Below are 9,627 nucleotides of genomic sequence, written 5' to 3'. Positions count from 1 at the left end.
CTGTTCCCATTTACACGTTACCATTCACACACACATTCATACACCAATATGGCAAGGTGGGTGAAGTGTCCTGCCCAAGGACACAACAACCTCAAGTTGCAGGGTGGGGATCGAACCGCCAACCCTTTGATCATCGGCCGACACACTCTTCAACCTGAGCCACAGTCGACCATAATATTTGCATAGCATATTCACTAATGTGCAACAGTATATCATCAATAGCTACAGTTTTAGGAACAATCAAGATGTTGTTAACCATTCAAAGCCAGTTAGGGTGTATCACATTTATCTTTGTTTTGCTGTCTACTCATGGAGCTACCCCACCTCCCCTGCTGCTTCCTCCCGTCTTGTTTTTCCGTGATGGCATGTCACAGTGGAGGGTGCAGTCACATCAGGGGCCACGCCAGGGTTAAACTCTAGCACTCTCATTTCATGTGCCAATTAGGCAGGCTTTAGTCACTCGCCAGGAGGTCATTTTGTGCGTTTTATGTAAATGTGACCAGGAGAGAAAAAAACTATCTTGATATGTTCTTTCATACCACACTTTCTTCTTTTGTAATTTTTTCTTTTTCTCACATTTTTACAGTACATCCGTCACCTTTTTTCTGCCTGCCTCGACGTCACTTTGCCCGTCTGTCTTCTGTCACTACGACGCAGACGAGCCTCCTTTCTCCACCCACCACTTCTCCTCTTTCTACCTCTCTTCTCCTTCATCTCTCCTTACCCTTCCATCTGGCTCGTCCACATTTTCCAATCTCCCACAACACTTCTCTTTTTCCACCATACAAATCTCCCTCTTTCTCTGTCTCTCTCTCTCTCTCTCTCTGTCTCGCTTTCTCTCTCTCCAAGTCAGGTGACACCAGCTCCAGACCACTAATTAGAATTCTGTCACTAAGTAAATGCATTGTGACCGGTGGCTGACAGCTCGGCGTGTGTGTGTGCGTGTCCGCGTGTGTGTGAGTGTGTGACAGTTTGGGCAGCTTGTTGGCGGTGACGATGGCAGCCGCCTGGCATTTTTAACGTGGCAAGGTGCTGCTCTCGCCACTGACCTGACAGTCATTTAAATTACACAGAGGGAGGCTGCTGTGTGTGTGTGTGTGTGTGTGTGTGTGTGTGTGTGTGTGTGTGGGTGTGTGTATATATATATGTGTGTGTGTGTGTGTGTGTGTGTGTGTGAAAAGAATGAGAGAGAGATTGAGGAAGGACCATTAGTCGCTGTGGGATAATTCACTGACTCGAAGGTTGACTGATTGTGTAGCTGACTGACTCACTGACTCATTGTTGGAAAACAGACAGACAGATAGGCAAGGCTTGTTTACCATGTCAGCTCACCACTATAACACAAATCTCCCTCTCTCTCTCTCTCTCTCTCTCTCTCATTGACACACACACACACACACACACACACACACACACACACACACACACACACACACACACACACACACACACACACACACATCCATATATAGAATAAAACATATAATGTGAAGGAAGCAAGAGATGTGAGGGAAGAAAATAGAATAATGAAAAAGTACTGTGGAGGAGCGGAAAAACAAAAAATGTCTTTCGTAGCCTGGCAATCAACTTTTGCGCCTCGATAAAGATATTGACGGCGAGGAAAAGGAAGGAACAGACGAGGCGGATAAATTTGTAAACAGCATTTACCTGTCAAAGGTTTTTTCGGTCACACTAGCGCTATCAGAAAAAAAAGTTCCATCCATCCACGCAGCGACGGCAAAACCAACAATAGGAAAAAATCTCTTCTGGTGAGCATCCACTGGGCTGAGCCGGCAGCTATTTCTGACTGACAGCTTTCTGTCTCTTTTCGGGTGATTTTTTTTTGTCATGGAGCAAATGTGAATCATGGGCTGCCAAAAAAAGCAAGCAGAGATACGCAAAATATGGATCACATGGTAATTGTACATCAGCATGTTCACAAAGTGTTGTCTTCCACATCCATAGAAGTCCACAGTTTTTCCAGTGTGCCCTCATTTAAGTGGAGGAAAGTAAAGGAAAAACATATTTTCTTGTTTAAAATGTATCAGTAGCTGTACTGGCATGATGCAGAATGAAGTCATTTTGATGGCACAATCTTTTTCTTTTTCTGCACTCATCTATACTGGCACATAATACTGTACATTATAGGAAGGACCACCAACAGCAATATTGACAAAGAAAAGTAATGTCTCAGTGATTTGTAGCTGCATCAGGCCTTCCCCAGGGGCAATTTTACAATCAAATCATTTCAATCCACGAGGAACAATTTTATTTCCAAATGTATTTTACTGCACTAGCTCACCAAGCTTTTAAGTATGTTGTTTTTGTTGTTGTTGCAGAAATAGTTTTGACTGGCAAGAGAAGCAGAAAGACCAAAACGTGTAATTATAAAAGCCTTGTTGCAAATTCTACCCATGCTCTTTCTGCTGGTTAACGGCAGGCTTTGGAACTGTGACAGAACTGAGAGAGATTGGATCAGATGCTCGTTAAAAATGTATTTAACCTCTCTGACAGTAGCCTGGTCCTTACTGGGACAGTTGGTTTGGAAGTTGAGTTTTTGTGTGTGAAGTAAGAAATACTCCCAGTGTTAAGAGGAGGGGTGGGGGAGGTGGGGAGCGCAACCATTTGAGAGACAGAGGGACAGACTGGCAATTATTGATTGGAGTTGACATTCTAACAAATAAACCCACTTGCTGCTCACTCGGATGCACAGATTCAGTCTGTGACTGCAGAGTAGCGATCACTCAGTCAGTATGCTGTTTCATCTGAACTTCTCATTTTATTTTTTCATATCTTTGTCTCCTTGTTCTGTACCTCATTTCTACCTTTTACCACACAGACATGTTCCACAGCCCAAAGTTCCCTTAGCTGAAAGTCACATTCATGTATTGATCAGGTGGCTTAATGGTATATATATGGCATCATACAGTGTCTTGTTGGATCTACATTGGTTGCAGGGAACATGCTTATTTTTGTTGCACCAATGGTAATGTGACTGTGATAAGAAAAATTCTTGCCTCATGTGATCAAGCGATTTTGACCTCTGTTTAGGGGATATTTTCTCCAAATAGCCTTCTGTGTGTTAGCTGTAAGCTAGCTAGCATTGGGTGTTTCCTACACTCTAAAAAGTATATTTTTGAAAAGTTGAAGTAACGCACTGTTTTGAATAAGTCTGACTCGGTTTTCTGCTTTAGCGATGGCAACGTACTTTTGTGGATTACATCAAATTGAAATTGTACTGTACTACATAGACCTGACATTGACTTGCTTTTCTTATGCAAATGAAAGCGCTTCAATTAGGTTTTCCTGTCTAACGTCATGACGTGGACGTTTACGTCAACGTCTTTTTCAGCTAAAATTTTCCTGTGAAGCCGCCATGTTTTCTCCTCGCACTCGTCTCGCACACGGTCACGGCGCCCCAACAAAACGGTAAGTCTAATACAGACAAAGTAATGTTTTACAAATGTTAATTGTCAGATAATACATTTTCTGCCTGTAATGGTTACAGTTTTTCGTCTTAAGGTTAACGTCAGTAAGCTAAACTGAGCCGGACCAGCAAAGTCATGCTGTGTCCTTCAGGTTAGCTTATAATTTTCGATTAATTTATCTGATTCTGTGAGAAATTGTTGGCCATTTGTTCAAACCATTTGTGTGTAAAACTTCCTGTGGCATTTAAAGGTGATAGTTTGGCTGTTAACTGGTCAGTAATTAATTGCATTTTGCCAGCGGACACATGTAGAGTGAACGGTTAGTAATTTGCGCGCGGTGCTGAGTGCTCTGCTCTCCGGGTTAGCATGCTGTGTAGGCTACTGGTAAGGCCAGATACATTTACATTTCTTTACCACCGAGCTGCGTGCGCCTGTTGTTCAGTACACCGTGTGTGTGTGTGTGTTTGTGTGTTACTGCCGTCACCGCATCCGTTGCTATCAACGTTTTTAGTATGAATACTCAGGCAGCACCAATGAGAGTCGCATGCCGTTCTGATGAAAGCACGGAGGTGAGTCCGGCTGCTAAATAAACAACACCACTACTATTATATTAGTTTGCTAGCGGACAGGTAGAATAAACTGAACTGCGCCCGCGTGTCTGTTTGGGCCATTCGTTCCTACGTGTGTGTGTGTCATGTAGTTCTCGTGACAACCAAACACTCAACCTAGCTGTGAAACGCAGTGATAACTGCCTCTGTGGCTTGTTTGACATGGAGGCAGCAGCGGTGAAACCCCATAGTTATACGTTTCTCGGTGGTTAAAGCATTCACCAGTCGAGCTCATATTAGTTTGCTATATCGCAGCAGACTGTTTTCTCCTTCTTTACCACATTTGGCTTAACATTGAAATGAAACGCCACTCCCTTAGTTAATATTAATGCATTTTTAATTTTCTTTTCATGATTCTTTCCCTGATTGGTGGTGGTTACTTCAGGCCTGGACACAAATAATTGAACTACCCAAAGGTAAGTTAAACTGCAGTATTGAGTGCTAATGACAGTGCTATTTATAAGGCTTCAATGTGGCTGTGTAGCCACATTCAGTTTACCATGCAGGGTTAGAGTACAAGTTACTGCACCCTGCCAATGGCATGTATTTCTATACGTCAGGCAAATTGTTTTTCCAGTTCAGCCACAGTCCTTTTTAAAGCTATTTGTAGCCCTCATTATAAAAGTGTGCGAAGGATTCTCCTCAAAAGGATTAAACAGTGTGAAAATTAAAACTCATGTTGGGGAGGTGACGATAAGAAAAATGTAGTCAGGTGACGCAGCTTTGTTGTGACAAATGGCCATAAAAAGCTTATAGCCACTTTCAAAACAGTGGCAAAGTGCTATAGAGCATAATAACAAATTTAATACTGAGATTATATGATTTTTTTATTCAGGACACATGAAGATCCATAGTAAGATTGTATACAGAGTGAAGTAATTTGCATTTTCTTTTATTAATTCACTATTTGTTTTAGATCCATTCTGAGTTCCTGTGGTTCATGGCTGTTCCTGGGTCCATGGCCCAGTTACAGTCACTCAAGTCAGCCGATCAAAGGTGGATCAACAGGCCAAATGACGGACACTTTGGACCAGGTACATTTGGAGCATCAAACAAAACAAGTTTCCTTGGTAGCTTAGAGGGTGTCAGAGTTTCCCTATCTTTTACAGATACATAACAAGGGCAGACCATTATAGTGTCTTTAATATATGCAGCTCATGTTTCACCATCACACCATTGAGCTTACATTTATTTTCTAATGAAACTCTGGCATTACAAATGTCCATTTATTTTTAAATAAATTGTAGGATTTAAGTTTTAAGAGTGTCTTCGATTATGAAACTGATTTGAATTGAAAATTAATCAATATCATGTTGTCCTAGACTGACGACATTCTTCTTCGGAGGGAGTGTGTACCGAAAGCCTTCATCATCTGCCTCGCAGAGGATACAGATGACCTGATCAAGGAATATCCGGTAAGCTTCAACAGTTACACTTTTATGCAGGTTGAACAGGTGTTATAAAGTTCGGTCTACTTACGAGCGTAGTTCACGTCAACCGGGTAACTTTAATCTTTCATCACTCGTCCATGGCTGTGACTCATGCCCGACGGTGACTCTGCGCGCGTGTGTTAGTGTGCGCGCGCATGTGTGTCTGCAGTGCCGATACACACACACACACACACACAGAGGGACAGACAGATTTGGCAGACTAGCTTTTATCATCCCCAAATAGTTTGTAAAATTAATAAATGCGTGTCTCCAGAACATATTTAAAAACTGTATTAGCGGGGGAGAGAGAGGTTTTCGTTTATTGATTTTACCTAAATGGTTATGATTTACTAACCGGTTACACATGTACACGTGCACACCCCTACTCTAGATTGCAACAAATATGCAAAATATGACTAGAAATTATTTGATTTACTGTTGTACATTCATACGATAGAGGTACTAGTATAGTGGAAAAGTAAGTCAAGGGCCCTGAAAAAAATACAGATAAAATCAAGACACAAAGTATACTTGAATTACTCATTAGAATAATTAGTGCATGTTCACAAAATTGGACTCAAGACTAATGCCAGTGATATTATTGTACCATACAAGGTTCATAGTTAGTTACTGCATACAAGTGCAAAGTGATGACAGTGATGTTTTGTGTCATGTACTGTAGGACTCTGGAGCAGCTCGCCATTGCAGTGTTTGTCTTTTGAAAGGATGGGGAAGGACTGCAGGAGCCACCTGAAAACATGGGCCTCTTCATCGAGAGTGTGGAGGTTTTGCATGGACTGACCTGAACCTAGCTTTTCCAACACCCCTTTCTTTCACTTTTGAGGTGCTCCAGAAAATCATCATGCATCTCAAGCAACATAAGATGTCCCCCAAATCCTAAAATCTGTATGGCAGACTTGAAAACAGTGACTACACATGAGAGACAAATATTCTTCAAACCACAAGGTGATATACACAAATTTTGTCACACGTTTTTGGAAGAGCAGGTGAAAGGTTCCATTTTTGTTTCGATATGGTCCAAAAAGAACAAAACACACTGGCTGTAGAGCAGAATCTATGTTTAGCACGCACAAGAATACATAACTTTGGTGTTTTTGATGGTTTTATGCATTACTATGCACACAGTTTGTCAGATTTAAAACTGTAAAAGAAGTTCCTTTTTATATTTACAGACACTATCTCAATATGTATTATCACTTATAAGTAAAACCATTTTTGGAATAATTTTTTCAAACTTATTTTTAAATAAAAGGTGAAATGTTGAGATGGTATCATATTGACTTGGAGGATTTTTATAACTTTAACTGGCGGCTGCCAGAAACAAGGAAAAAAGGACAACTTGCATTACACACCGTGTTTGTCTGATTTAAAACTGTAAAAAAAGAAAAAAACCTGTGAGTCATTACATTGAGAAACTATCAATATTTCAGCTTAGTATAAACATATTTGGATTTACTTTTTCAAACATATTTCAAAATTAAAGGTGAAATGGTGATAGTATATTTATAATGACTTACAAGATCTTTTTATTTTTATTTTTTTTAAGGTGAAGTCACCGATTCCTGAGACTGCTTGTAGTCCTAATCACTTTCTCAAAAATCTGTAAATATATCCTCACGATTTTGCGCTGAAAACCAATTCAGTGTCTTCCATTACAATGCCTATGCTCTGTAAACGGGCATGTGGTTCTCCGGTGGGCCCCTTTTGTTAACATACCCTTTGTTTACATACCAGTTTGCTGAGCCTAGGCTGTGTTTTTTTCCCCACACAATTTAAAACTATGTAAAAAAAAATACCAAAAGTGATTTGACAACAAGCGGTCTCCAGAATCCCTGACTCCACCTTAAACTGACGGCTGCCAGAAACATGGAAAAGGCTTACCTGCATTACACTGGTTGTCTGGTTTAAAACTGTAAAATATTTTTTCCTTTCCCATGTTAAATTACACTGTGACTATACTGGCTATAGCTGGTTATAATGGATTCTATATTGGAAAGATATGGGAAATATGTTGCTTGCCCGACTGTTATACACTGAAATGTGTATTGGCACTTTGTTTTCTACTTTTATTCAATAAAGTATATTAAAACAAACTGATTTGAAAATGTGATTTTATTTTAGAAGCAATTTTAAGTTGAATAAACTTAAATAAATTATGTGTTACCGGTTGCCTTAATTCAATTAAGTTGGTCCAACTTCTTCTTCTTTTAGGTTCTACGGAAGCAATATTTTACTTTAGGATTAAACAAGAAATTGAGTCAGAAAACACTGACATTTTAAGTTGTTGTCCCTTAATTTTAAGTTGGATTAATGCAAACTTTTGATTTGAAAACAAACAAACTATTAAGTTGATCTGACTTAAAACAATTGTTTAAGTGTAACTTACATTCTTTAGTTCAATAAACTTAATTCAATCCTGTGTTACCGGTTGCCCTAATTCAATTAAGTTGGTTCAACTTTTTTCTTTTTAGAGTGTAGCACCATCTCTACCTTTTTTCCCTCTTCCTTCTCATTTTCAAGTTGCACGCTCATACCATTGTTTCACAACAACGGCCATGTGAATTAGAACTACTTGGGCCAATGTTTCACTTTAGCAAAAAACTTCAAACTTCATTGGGACAGAGCAAAGGAGTCACACGATGACATTAACCAGACCGTTAATAACATACAGTAATAGAGAGATTTACGCTTTCTCATAATTGGCTTGTAAATGTAACCCAGCTCATTCTCGTGCATTTTTCATGTTCAACCAACCTCTTTTTAGTTATTTGAATTTCAGTTTTATTACAGAAAAAAAATTATAATTTGCTTGTGGTTTTAAGACTGGGTTAATTAAACTCTTTGTGTACTTTTGCATGTGTGAAAAATTTGTGGTTTGATCTGCATTTCAGTGCGTGATGTTCCGCTCCAATCTTCCGTTCACATACGATGCCAAGATGAACACACTAACACAGGCCCCATGGAGAAGAGCCATAGAAAAACAATGAAATATGTGATCATTAGAAAAATCAAGTGTGTCATAGGAGATGGATAGAATGTGAAAGACACAGTACGTAGACAGACAGAGGACGGGGAACAGAGCAGACTGCTACAGAATAGTCCCTTGAAGGAAATCAGCGCTCGCTCAGTGTCACCGTCAGCACACAAGCCACAATGACAGCAGCATGGTAAAACGCCTCTAATGCACCTCTATGGCTTTTTACTGCGTCTCGTATAGCAGCAAGGACGAGCACGCACACACACACACACACACACACACACACACACACACACACACACACACACACACACACACACACACACACACACACACACACACACACACACACACACACACACACACACACACACACACACACACACACACACACACACACACACACAGAACTGCACTCGCCAACAATAGGGACACTTGAGATTCACGTTTTTCTGTTTGACTGGAGCAACATGCTTCATTGCAAACTTGCGTGCGCAATGTGGATATTTATTATTCACGCTTTTGTTTTGCACACAGACAACATGCTTGCCGGGGAGAGAACAGGAGAAAGAGAGAGTGAGGGAGGGAGGGAGGGAGGGAGAGAGAGAGAGAGAAAAAGTGAAAGATAAATAACAGTGATAAGTCTTGTCTTGTCAGAGGAGAGGAGAAGGGGCTGAGTGACAAACGATTGGTCTGCGGGTCGTGAAATATGCATGGCTTTTCCAGCAGCCAGAGGAGAGGAGTTAATTTAGGCCTCTCGCTATGCTCCGGGTAATTAAAAGAGATGATCGATAGTTTCCCCTCGCCCGTGACTGATAACAACAACCGCCACACACACACACACACACACACACACACACACACACACACACACACACACACACACACACACACACACACACACACACACACACACACAGGCGCACAGGCGCAAGACACACACACACACACATACACACACAGAGGCGCAAGCAAACATACAAGCAAGACATTGGCAATTGCAATGCATATACGTGCACATAACAATGCATGCTATCACTTGCAGAAGCACACAAACGTGGAATAAAGAAGCATGGGAATGGGAGTTCAGAAACAATCAAACCTTATTCAGGAAATGTTAGGATATTGACAAAAAATACAACTTTAAAAAAAATGATTTGTAA

General features: G+C 40.5%; 1 long non-coding RNA gene across 1 annotated transcript; it reads left to right on the top strand.

Annotated features, from left to right (window-relative positions):
* Positions 1-3,364: 3,364 nt before the first annotated feature.
* Positions 3,365-7,503, top strand: LOC307255939. The gene is made up of 5 exons (XR_013845047.1): positions 3,365-3,429; positions 4,422-4,452; positions 4,953-5,070; positions 5,359-5,451; positions 6,149-7,503. It is a non-coding gene; the product is annotated as an uncharacterized lncRNA (long non-coding RNA).
* Positions 7,504-9,627: the final 2,124 nt, after the last annotated feature.

Source organism: Ammodytes marinus, assembly GCF_949987685.1.
Source record: "Ammodytes marinus genome assembly, chromosome: 9".
Classification (NCBI taxonomy): Eukaryota; Metazoa; Chordata; class Actinopteri; order Uranoscopiformes; family Ammodytidae; genus Ammodytes; species Ammodytes marinus.
This window is presented reverse-complemented; position numbering and strand designations above follow the sequence as displayed.